This window comes from Stomoxys calcitrans, chromosome 2 (genome assembly GCF_963082655.1).
Source record: "Stomoxys calcitrans chromosome 2, idStoCalc2.1, whole genome shotgun sequence".
NCBI classification, from domain to species: domain Eukaryota; kingdom Metazoa; phylum Arthropoda; class Insecta; order Diptera; family Muscidae; genus Stomoxys; species Stomoxys calcitrans.
In genome coordinates this window covers 99,703,681-99,715,725 of record NC_081553.1, presented here as the reverse complement: position 1 = coordinate 99,715,725, position 12,045 = coordinate 99,703,681, and positions in this window count along the sequence as shown.

The following is a 12,045-nucleotide window of genomic DNA, read 5'->3' as shown; positions in this document are numbered from 1 at the left end:
CCTCAAGTTGTGTCTAAGGCCTGCGATCAGAGACCTTTTGAAAATACTGATAGGTTTCCTATCATCGCCTTGATTTTCCAGCGATGATATGACCTACTCCTGGGTTAGATTGGAGGGCTCACGACCTCGGTTGCTACCCACTTCACCCTGAAATCTTAGGTCCATAGTACTCGTCCTAAAAAAAGGTAAAAGAGAAAATGAAGACGTAGAAACGCCATGCAGATGCATCACAGCATAGGTTAGAAAAGAAAAACTCTCACCGGTGAGAAAGAGAGAGCATCGTCAAGTTAGCCAATTCATTACATCCTGAGTAAGTAAGCCTCGCTTTTGTCCAGGGCGGCAAAAAATTAACCAACTGACATTGCAATAACAGTCAGAACTTCTTCATTGCTTCTCAGCCCCATGACAAGTGACGCCCTGTTTCACGTAATACTCGGTCGCAGAGCCTTTGTGATTGTGCTACCCAAAGCTGCAGCTTACGAAAGCCAAGAAGCTTGCAAAGGGGTGAGTTCACTGATTCCATAGCACTATCTGAGCCTATCGGCAATCTATAACTACTCAGCTTGTCCTCCGCTTCGTTCCCCGGCACCCTTTGCCTGAGACCCACAAGGCCTGACTGGCCTCCCCATGGTGCGAAGCAGCTCTTTGACTTTCTGTGTCGTCTTAAACTCGGTCGCAGCGCCTTACACACCCCCCCACCACAATCCACGTTTTATTCGCGCTGTCATCGTAGAAAGCATCGTCCCACCAAGAAGCTCGCAAAGGGAAAGAGAGGGTTCACTGGCTTGGTAACACTACCTGCGCCTATCAGTGATTTATTACTAGTGCTTTGTTCCCCGCCACCCTTTGGTGATCTGAGATCCAAGATAGCCAGTCAGGCCTCCCCATGGTCCGCAGAAGCTCTTTGCCTATTCCACCCAGTCTCAACTTTAAATGGCTTACTTCTATCCAACTGTAACTCCTTCTAGTCGTCGCACACCCTGCAGAAATCTGCAGCTCTCTGAGTCCAGCGAGAAGTCAAACAATTGACATTACAAGGACCAGGCAGAATTTCTACCAGCACTCTGGGGTCATGCATCGTAACACTATCTACATCCATCAGCGATCTATTACTTACTAGTTCTTCATGGGCTTCGTTCCCCGGCACCCTTTGATGATCTTACACCCAGCAAAACATGACTGACCTCCCCATGGTCCGAAAAAGCTCTCGACTTTAAATGACCTACCTCCATTTAAGTCTAAATACTTCTCGTCGTCGCATACACTGCAGAAATCCACCTCTCCCAGTGCGTGACTTCAAATATCTGACGTTGCAATAACCGTCCTGTTTCCTGCAATACTCGGTCACAGAACCTTAGCCACTATGCAACCCACGCACAGTGGGAGAAAATCGAAAGAAAAATAGTAAAAAATATGCCGCGTAAGAACGGGTAGAGATATCTCTTTGAAATTTGGAGTAGATAGAGCTAAGGTGATATAGAGAATGTCCGAGATCGAGATCAAGGCCCCAGGTGGGAGGGGAGCCTCCTATCAAGTTGGTCAAATCTTCATTTTCAGTCCGATTTTCAGCCATCAATTTTTGACCAGCTCGTCGGGCGCCTTGTTTCCCGCCACTTTTTTAAGGCCCGGGACAGAAGAAAAGATCCACCCTAAGCAGAAAGCATACACCATATCGTGAAGTTCGTAAAGAGGAGGGTGCACTGACTCCGTAGCAAAATCAGCATCTATCAGAGATTCACTACTCGCCAACTCGTCGCCCGCATCATTTCCCGCCAACCCATGATGGCCTGGGACAGAACCTTACAGCCCTCCCCATAAGCTATTTGCATCTATGAACCGGTCTTGACCCCATCTGACCTTCTCCAATCTTTCGCCCATTCTTCCATCTAGAATTGCCATGCCACTATGGACATGCACCTAAGCCAGTAATCAGCTTGTTATGCGTTCTGAATACTAAAAACTAACTCGAAAAAGAAAATCTAAACTAGGGATTCCGTGCTACTTACAAAATCCTTAATTGTTTTTCATACAACGCCCCTAAGTTGGTTCATGTCTGGTATTGTGTCCCCACTTAAGTACCGGTGTCTGTTGGCAACGAAAGCCTGGCAATGACATAGGGAATGCTTTAACGTCTCATCATCTTCCCCACATGCCCTACACATGCTACACATGATATTGCACAATTGAGCTCGTAGTCCTATGTGTCCAGTTATGATACTGAAAGCTTTACTGGCCTCCTGCTTGCTTCCTTTCAATAAAAACCTCGTCTTTTCACAATCCGCATCTCCTCATACGATTTTCGTTGTTCTGCCGACCATTTCGCTGTTCCACATTGTCACATGGCACTGTGGAACAGCGTTCGTAGCCCATGCTCTTAACTCGGACTGCGTCGACCCGAAAGGCCTCGGGAAAACCAAGTTTATTGACGGCAGTCCTTCTAGCCTTCTTCTGCCAAATCGTCTGCTTTTTCCTTTATTCAAAATTGCCTTAAATGTCAGGAAGTAGTAGAAGATTCGAACCCAGGCGTTCAGATTAGATTTAGATACAGCTCTAGAGACCGCAATTCTTTTCCGATTCGGCTGAAATTTTGCCTTTTGACTTTTCTACAATATAATCTCTAATATACGTACCAAGAATGGTCCGAATCGGTCTAAAACCTGATATAGCTCCCATATAAATCGATCTCCCGATTATAGTTCTTGAGGCCCTAGAGAGCGTAATTCTTATCCGATTAAGCTGAAATTTTGCACAGTGACTTTTTCTACGACCTCTAATATACGTGCCAAGTATAACCCAAATCGGTTGAAAACGTGATATAGTTTTCATAAAAACCGATTTCGCGATTATTCTTCTTGAGCCCCTATAGGGCGAAGCTCTCGTCGGTTTTGGCAGAAATTTTGCACAACGGTTTCTTCTATGACATTAAACATATCTTTGAAATACGGTCTGTACATCGGTACATAACCTGATATGGCTCCCATATAAACCGTTGCCCCGATCTTACTTCTTGAGCTCCTCGTGGGCGTAATTCTTATCCGATTCTCATAAAATTTTGTACAGTGGCTTTTGCTATGACCTCTAACATACGTGCCAAGTTTGGCACGGTCTAAAACCTGATTTTATTTCTTGTGCCACTAGCGGGCGCAGTGCTCGTCTGATTTAGCTGAAATTTTACAAAACGACTTCTCCTATGACATTAAGCATTACTTTCAAATATGGTCTGAATTGTTTCATAACCTGATATAGCCCCCATATAAACCGTTACCCCGATGTTACTTCATGAGCTCCTAGAGGGAGTAATTCTTATTCGCTTCGACTGAAAGTTTGCACAGTGACTTTTTCTACGACCTTCAACTTTCGCGTCGAATATAGGTTAAAACGGTCGATAACCTGATATAGCTCCCAGATAAACCGATTTCCCGATTATACTTCTTGAGCCTCTAGAGAGCGCAATTCTTTTCCGCTTCGGCTGAAATTTTGCCTTTTGACTTTTCTATAATTTCCAACATACGTACCAAGAATGGTCCGAATCAGTCTAAAACCTGATATAGCTCCCATATAAATCGATCTCCCGATTATAGTTCTTGAGGCCCTAGAGGGCGAAGCTCTCGTCGGTTTTGGCTGAAAAATTTCACAACGATTTTTTCTATGACATTCAAATACGGTCTGAATCGGTACATAACCTGATATAGCTCCCATATAAACCGTTCCCCCGATCTTACTTCTTGAGCTCCTCGAGGGCGTAATTCTTATCCGCTTCGGCTGAAAGTTTGCACAGTGACTTTTTCTACGATCTTCAACTTACGTGTCAAGTATGGGTTGAAACGGTCGATAACCTGATATAGCGCCCAGATAAGAGGGCGTAATTCTCATCCGATTTAAATGAAATTTTGCACAGTGACTTTTTCTATGACCTGTAACATATGTGTTAAATATGATCTGAACCGTTCCATAACCTGATATAGCTCCCATATAAAGCGATCACCTGATTTAACTTTTTGAGCCCTTATAAAACGATTTTTTCATATTTTTTTGATTGACATTGTGCACAATGGAATCGGTTCATAACTTGATATTATTCCAACAGCAGAGCAATTTTTATCTATTATACTTAGTTTGCCTACAAAGGGATACCGGGCAAAAAACTTGACAAATGCGATCCATGGTGGAGGGTATATAAGATTCGACCCGGCGGAATCTTAGCACACTTTTACTTGTTAACATACTAATTGAGGCTATTGAGGGTTTATAGCCATAGTGTAAACCAACAGTATAACCTTCCACACTGTGAATATGGCGGGGACAGTAGTCCACTGGTGTAGAAGTAATGTCGTCCAGATCCTAATAACTTTAATAGTTGGAAGCTCCTCAAGGATTCCTTTACCATAAAGTCGGTAATGAGAACCCTCTGTCCTTCTTTGTTTCAGTTTGGACATGGGTTTTTGAGAGAAACTGTTTCATTTTGGAGGCTTCATTAACTCTTTCGATCTGTTCGCAGAAAAGCTTCCAGGTGATGATTTTTGTCCTTTTAGTCATATTTTTGTGTAAGTCGTGAGTTATGCATGTCCCACTAAACAGCCACTCTTTTAGGACGTTCACTGTTATAAAGGTTGGCGCAGAGGTCAGAATGTCCGCCTATAACACCGTACGCCTGGGTTCAAATCCCGGCGTGAACATCAGAAAAATGTTCGGCGGTGGTTATCCCTTTACTAAAGCTGGCGAAATTTGTGAGGTATCCTGTCATAAAAAATAATGGCCCATTATCAATGAGCACACACTTTAATCGACCTGCACTCATTAATATGAGAGAAGTATCTCTAGTTACTCAATGGAATGCTCATTGGAAATTTTGTAGTAGTAGACCTCTCTCCCCCAAAGTGGTCTCTTATGATGATCTCTCTTAAGTTCTATTTGTTCCGGTTTATTAGTGGTCTTGCATCTATCGCCTTTCTGCCCACTCACTGCCACCATCCATGATTTCCCCCTTTTTCTCACTTTGTAGTTACACTCCTTGTAGTTACAACTTAATTTGCTGTAATGAAAGCAATATCATCACCAAAATAACAGATGTCTCTTTTGCCTTTGATTGTCTGAGTCATTATTTTTATTTTATTTAATTTTACCTTTTTTATTTGCGAACAATACACGCAAAGAAGGAAGAGTAGGAATACCATCCATTAATGGGCAAATCGACCGACCACCCCAAAATCTGAGTGAGAAATAAATCGGTAATCATAAAAAAGCACTTGTGATTGTAACGCACTTTGAAGGAAGGAAGGGATGGCATGTAAAGGTGAACAACAGCCACAACATCCCTTTTTTCATATAAAAACTTATATGAGCAACCCCTTTCCTTACAAAAGTCCTTCAAAAGCTCCTTGGGCTCGCTAAACCAACTTCGCTCTCTGATTTACTCCCAATGGGGCCATAAAAAGAAACAAAAATGTCCATTGTTTTCATTACTTAGTGGTATGTTCAGCATAAAAAGGACAAGTACACCGCCCTTTTTACCCTTTTACTGTGTCCTGCATCATCATCAATTTGGGCCAACTGTTAAAAGTTCGATCTATGAACGTGGCCTCCTGTGGCCGTATGTGTGTAATGTTTTCATTATTGCTGGTTTATGTGACATTTGCAAAGAAGATTTTTTTTTATTTGGATAGCAATGATAGACCATTGGCAATGATGACTCGATGTTGCCTATGGGGGGTTACAATTGCTGTTATCCTAAAGTATTAAAATTATATGGCAATTGGAGAAATCTCATAACATAACTGAGTTTTAAAGCAAGTCATTAAATTTTAAAAATTTTCAACATCATCGTGGATCATCGCCGTCCGTCTGACTAGCCTACCTTTTAAAACACACCGTTTGTTATTATGTAGGTAAAATCATTGCACAACGATTATGTGAAATCTTCTTAACTATAAAGTTCCTGTGCGATGTCAATGAAGGCAAGTTTTTCTGATCAACATCTTTTCAAACAAACTCTAATTCCCCTATTGTTGTTATTGTACTACAATATTTATTTTCCAGTCATCGTGGCAAAGCTCTGCTTGCTTACGGACACCTGTGCCACCAAATTGGTGGACGCGTCCACCAGCGGTGTGGTATCTGTGTTTAGGTATAGGCAATTTCTATTCTTCAAAACTCATTTAATCATCTGCCATTGGTGTGTAACATTCGAATGGTCATTGAGCATATAACCCGATCTTGGATCATGGCTTTTTGAGCCGCTAGATGTGGCAGTTCTTATCCAATTTGGCTGAAATTTTGTATGAGGTTATGACTTAAAACAGCAGTGGTAAGTATGGTCTAAATCTCTCTAGAATACGCAGTTAACATACGATTTGGCTGAAATATATGATTTTGAACAACTATGCCAACTACGGTGTGAATCGTTTCATAACCTTCCATAGCTCCCATATAAACCGATCTCCCGATTATACTCTTGAGCCTCTAGAGAGAGAAATTCTTAACCAATTTGGCTGAAATTTTGCACAATGACTTCGTCTCCAGCATCCAAACCAAGTATGGTCGGAATCGATTCATGTTTATTGGTGTAGCCCCATTTTCAGGTGGATGTGGCGATTTTCGTCAAGCTCGTTCCGATCCAAAGGACCGATCGGCATAGGAAAAGGGTGGGCGTTGGTTATTTAAAGACGCTAATAACCCGCTTTGCCATATCGAGCATCATAAGCACTCAGTATTTGTGCAAGAGCCGGTGCCACCCGGCCTTTCACTGAAACTCTCCTCTCGATACCACTGATTGTCCGAGACTGCCGTTGCAGCTACTCCGTATGGAGCATTCCACTATCCACAACCTGTGTACGCGCTCGGTAGCTCGCAGCCAAGCTTTTCGTGACAACAATGAGCACCACACAGATCACACATGTTCCAGTCTGTGTGGTGCTCACAGCTATCACGTGCCGGCCCTAATCGTGCCGACTATATGAAAAATCCGCAATTACTTTTTGGTCAACCCAATATTTTGTAACGCGGAAGGTTGCCCTTCGCCACGCCAGCCCATTGCAAATCAGAAGAATGCCCATAGCTCGACTAACGTAGTGTTTCTGCCGGGATACTCTTTTTTGCTCCAGAGATCAGCAGTACCGCGGTAACTTATAACCTGGGCATAGCTGCCCAAAGCCTAATCCCAGCATACCAGACATCCATAAATGCAAATCGGTAGAGCCACCCTTACTCCTTCCGATTTATGACATGAGTAGGGTGCATTCAACCACCTTAAGAACCTCTCCTCAACTTTCCAGGTATTCGGCATCCGGAGAGAACGCCAACTGCCCAAAGCCTGATGCTATAGTTGGCATCCATAGGTCAGAATCGGCAGCACCACCGCCGTAAACATTCAATAGGGGCACCTTGAATGAGCTGCCCCAAGCTCCCAACTCATTTCTATTGAGTTGAGACAGCAACTTGTTATTCCGATCTTCACCACAGGTTTTGTTTAGAATTAAGACTAGACACTTTGGAGGCTACCGTGGCGCAGAGGTTAGCATGTCCTGGCGAGACCATCATAAAATTTTCAGCAGTGGTTATCTCCTCCTAATGTTGGCGACATTTGTGAGGTACTATGCCATGTAAAAACTTCTCCTTAAAAGAGGTGTCGAAATGCGGCACGCCGTTCGAACGCGGCTATAAAAAGGAGGCCCGTTATCATTGAGCTTCAACTTTAATCGGACTGCACTCATTGATGTGTGAGAAGTTTGCCCCTGTTTCTTAATGGAATGTTTATGGGTAAATTTCCATTTTACTTTGCCTACGCAGAAAATGGCAACACCACTTCATCCAGGATACCACCTCATCCAGGATACCACCTCATCCAAGAAAACGCTCAGCTTACATTTCCTGGTGAATAGCATCAACCCAGTCTTATTGGGGTTTATGCTAAGCCCATGAGCCATCGTCCATGTAGATTGCTTTCCTTAAGCCCCCTGAACGAAGTTGGTAATGGTAGACAGAATGCGGTCACCCATCGTGAGGACAACATGATCGGCAAAGAAGCTTTTACCCCTTCCTCCTTGAACGACCTGAGAATTCTATTGACAAACAAAAGCCACAAAAGAGGGCATAAAATCCCCCGCTTCACCGTTTTACTAGTCCAAATTATGCTAATCGAACCCTCCGCTTGTGATGCCTTAATATTTGTGCATTTCAGCATCGTGTCAACACAGCTCATCAGTAGAGAAGGGATCCTTATGCCCGACACAGGGACATGTATGGACTCCAAATGCATGTTGTTATAAACATCTTCTATATCCAAGAAGCAAGGCAAAGTCAAGTTGCAGTTCCCCTAATGACCTTTGATCTAGCCAACCACATCATTAAGGACACTGTCAACTAGGGACCCTTAGTGTAACCATGCTGATAGATGCATACCAGTGAAGGGCTGGAAAAGGTTTCTAATATACTGTCGAGTAGTCTCTCCAGGGTCTTTAAAAAGGACACTGTCAACAAGGGACCCTTAGTGTAACCATGCTGATAGATGCATACCAGTGAAGGGCTGGAAAAGGTTTCTAATATACGGTCGAGTAGTCTCCCCAGGGTCTTTAAAAAGATAGATGAAAGACTAATTGCCCTGTAGCTTTGGAAGAGCGAGGCATTCCCTGCCTTTTCCAACATCGCAGGCAGTATGTCCCATTATCTCCCGACTATCCTTACTTCTATTATTATGTCTATTATTACCTTGCCTCGGCACAGTGTTGTATCGGAGAGATGACTATTGCTTCCGAGTGCACCGACCCGCTGTCCACGTGTGAGCACTCAGGGAAATGCATCGAAGCCAGTAGCTCTAAAACAGTGGCGGGCAAATGCATCCACACATATTTGTGTACGCGAACAAGAACATAATCCCATGGGCTTAAAAATATTACGCACACTAGCACATGTGAACAACGCTGCTCTAAAGTCTTAGAACGAGGCTCCGTTTGCGTTCCATCTTCTTTAAAATGCTTCCAAGAGTTTTCGGGTCTTATGAGAGCACCCTACGGAACCTGAAGGACTTCTAGACTCCCTCAATAGATTCGGAACAGCAGACCCATGAGGCCCTCATGGCTGACTTTACCTCGCCCTGGTACTTGTTCAGTCCAACGCCACACAGTGGGATAAGATCAAAAAAACCTTCTAAGAACGGATAGAGACAACTCTTTGAAAATTTAAATATTTAGAGCTGAGTCATTATCGAGATCATGTACAAACTTTCAAGGCCCAAATATTTCCGAAACCAGTGAAGTTATTGTATACCTTAAGCGAACATGCTTGTAAAGGTTTTGAGCACTATCCAACAAAAACAAATTGAATCAGACCAAAAATGAAGATTTTTCAAAATGCCGAGGTAACCAAATTTAGGGCCCTGGCAAGAGGCGCCCAGAACATCTAGGGCCTTGAAATATTGCACACGAACTCGATGACACCTCGGCTCTAACCATTTCGAATTTCAAAGACTTATCCCTATCAGTTCTCAAATGGCATATTTTTTACTAGTTTTTCGATTCTATCACACAGTGCGACATGTGGACTGAACAGGTATTAGGGCGATGTAAACTGGGCCGAATCTATTGAGGCAGGGAAGGAATCCTTTAGCTTTCACAGGGTGTCATTTCGAATTTTAAAGAGTTATCTCTAACCGTTCTCAAATTTTACTAGTTTTTTTCGATTCTATCCCACTGTGCTCCGCTTGGTTTTATTCGGCCTCCTTTAGAACCACCTCGTAGTCGATTTAAACTTCCTCAAATGCACTCATTTTCGAGATCTGGCTTTTGGAAATTTTAGTTAAGGGGGAGGGTCCGCCCTTTTTTGTACAAATTTCAGTTTTCTTCAAAATTACATTTTTACCAAAATTTCCGGCGACTTTAACCAGGTAAAAGCTTTAGTCGATTTTTTTAATTTTCATTATTATTAAATTAAAATTAAATTTATACATTTGTAGATGTAAAAAAAATTTCTCTAAAATTTCGAGCCACCCCATTATCCTCAACTAATAATTGCTTATTGCAATGAGCCAAAACAAATATACGAGTATAGACGGGAAGACAGACAGACAGTCAACACAATCCCGACATTACCCAAAAATCTGAAGGTAAAAACCAGAGGCCAACACCGAAAAGCATTACGCGGCATAGCCTAAGCGTTCCAAAGCCTAAAAAGAGAATAAGTCAACAACAACAAGGAATAGTTCCTTAGCGGACAACAACAATATCTACAGCGACTAGATGCAATGAATGCCAACAACGCGCCACCAATATGAGAAAAATGAAAATAAACGCCAAAACTTTACCAAAAGAAGAAGAGGAGGTGGGAATGGGGGGAGCTAAGGCTACCTCACCAAGTGTTGAATGTACCCATCCAACATAAGTTCACTCTTCACGCTCGATGCACTTGAATGAATGAATGCTTCGACGAAATTCTGATTTGTGACTGCATATGCGTGAACAGGAATAGATTTTCGGGAAGATGCAATTCGTTGCTCCTCTCTCGAATCGTACAATGCCCAGCACACGGCCAATGCAGCATCCATGCTGCCATGGACCCTTTGGCTGGCTGGACCAAAGCGGCAAAAAAAAAATTAAAACACAAAACGCTGCATGTTTTTGGCATCGAGTCATCATGGTAAAACGTTGTTAATTTTCACGTGAAAATTATTCAATAAAAGCATAAATACTCGAACATAAAAATGTTTGCAGTCCACAAAGGGGAAGAGAAGGAAAAATGTGTTGCAAGCCTCGGAGGAGGTTGGTTGGTGCAGCAACAGTAGCAACTGCATCGCATTCGATGCGCTTTTATTTCAAATAAATATTCAAATCAGCCGTTGTTCTTGCTGAGTGACGGTGAATGGTGATGTTGCTTGCCTCCACCGCCCCTCTTCGGCGCTTTGCTTTACTGGCTGGCTTTTATTTTTGAGGTTAATCTCTTTTCATGGGTCCCCAATATCAGACAGATGAGTGATCATCATTGCGGCTGTTGTTTGTTTGTTTTGTTGGTTGCTTGTTGGTCGGATGTTTGTTTTGTGTTACGCCATTTTGGTATTCCTTGATGGCTTGTGGTTGTGGTTCAGTGTTTATGCCAAGAAATTTTCTAATAGATTTTAGAAAAGCCTTAAATAGTATCTTTGGTTTGAAATTTATTTGATCAAATTTGCCCAATGGCAGAATTTGTCAAGTTCTTTACCCAGAATCTCTTTATAGGGAAACAACGGAAAATGGATATGAATTACTATGCTTTTGGAGCTATATCAGATTATTGACCGATTCGGACCATACTTGGTTCTGGCTTTGGGAACCATAGTAGAATTCATTGTGAAAAAAGTCAGCCAAATCGCATAAGAATTTCCCTCTATAGGGGCTCAAGAAGTGATATCGGAACATCGGTTTATATGGGAGCTGTATCAGATTGCGATTGGCACGCATGTTGAAGGTCATAGGAGAAGTCGTTGTGCAAAACTTCAGCTAAAATGGAAAGGCTCAAGAAGTCTAATCGTGGGATAGGTTTATATGGGAGTTATATCAGCTTATAAACCGAAGACTAAAAAAGACAAAAAGACTTCATGCAAAATTTAAGCCAAAACGGATGGCTCAAGAAGTCAAAATCCGAGATCGGTTTATATGGCAGCTATATCAAAACATGGACCCATAAAACCTATTTACAATCCCAACTGACCTACCCTAATAGGAAGTATTTGTGCAAAATTTCAAGCGCCTAACAGACAGACGGATGGACATGGCAAAATCGACTAAGAATGTCAAGACGATCAAAAATATATATACTTTATTGGGTCTCAGATCAATATTTCGATGTGTTACAAATGGAATGATGCCAAATCTGATGATGGCTCCCATATAAACCTATTTCGGATCATGACTTCTTGAGCCGCTAGAGGGCGCAATTACTATCCGATTTGGCTGAAATTTTGCATGAAGTGTTTTGTTCTAACTTCAAACAAACGCGCCCAGTATGGTCTCAATCGGTTCATAATCTGACATAGCTCCCATATAAACCGATCTCTATAAACCTCTGGAGGGCGTAATTAGT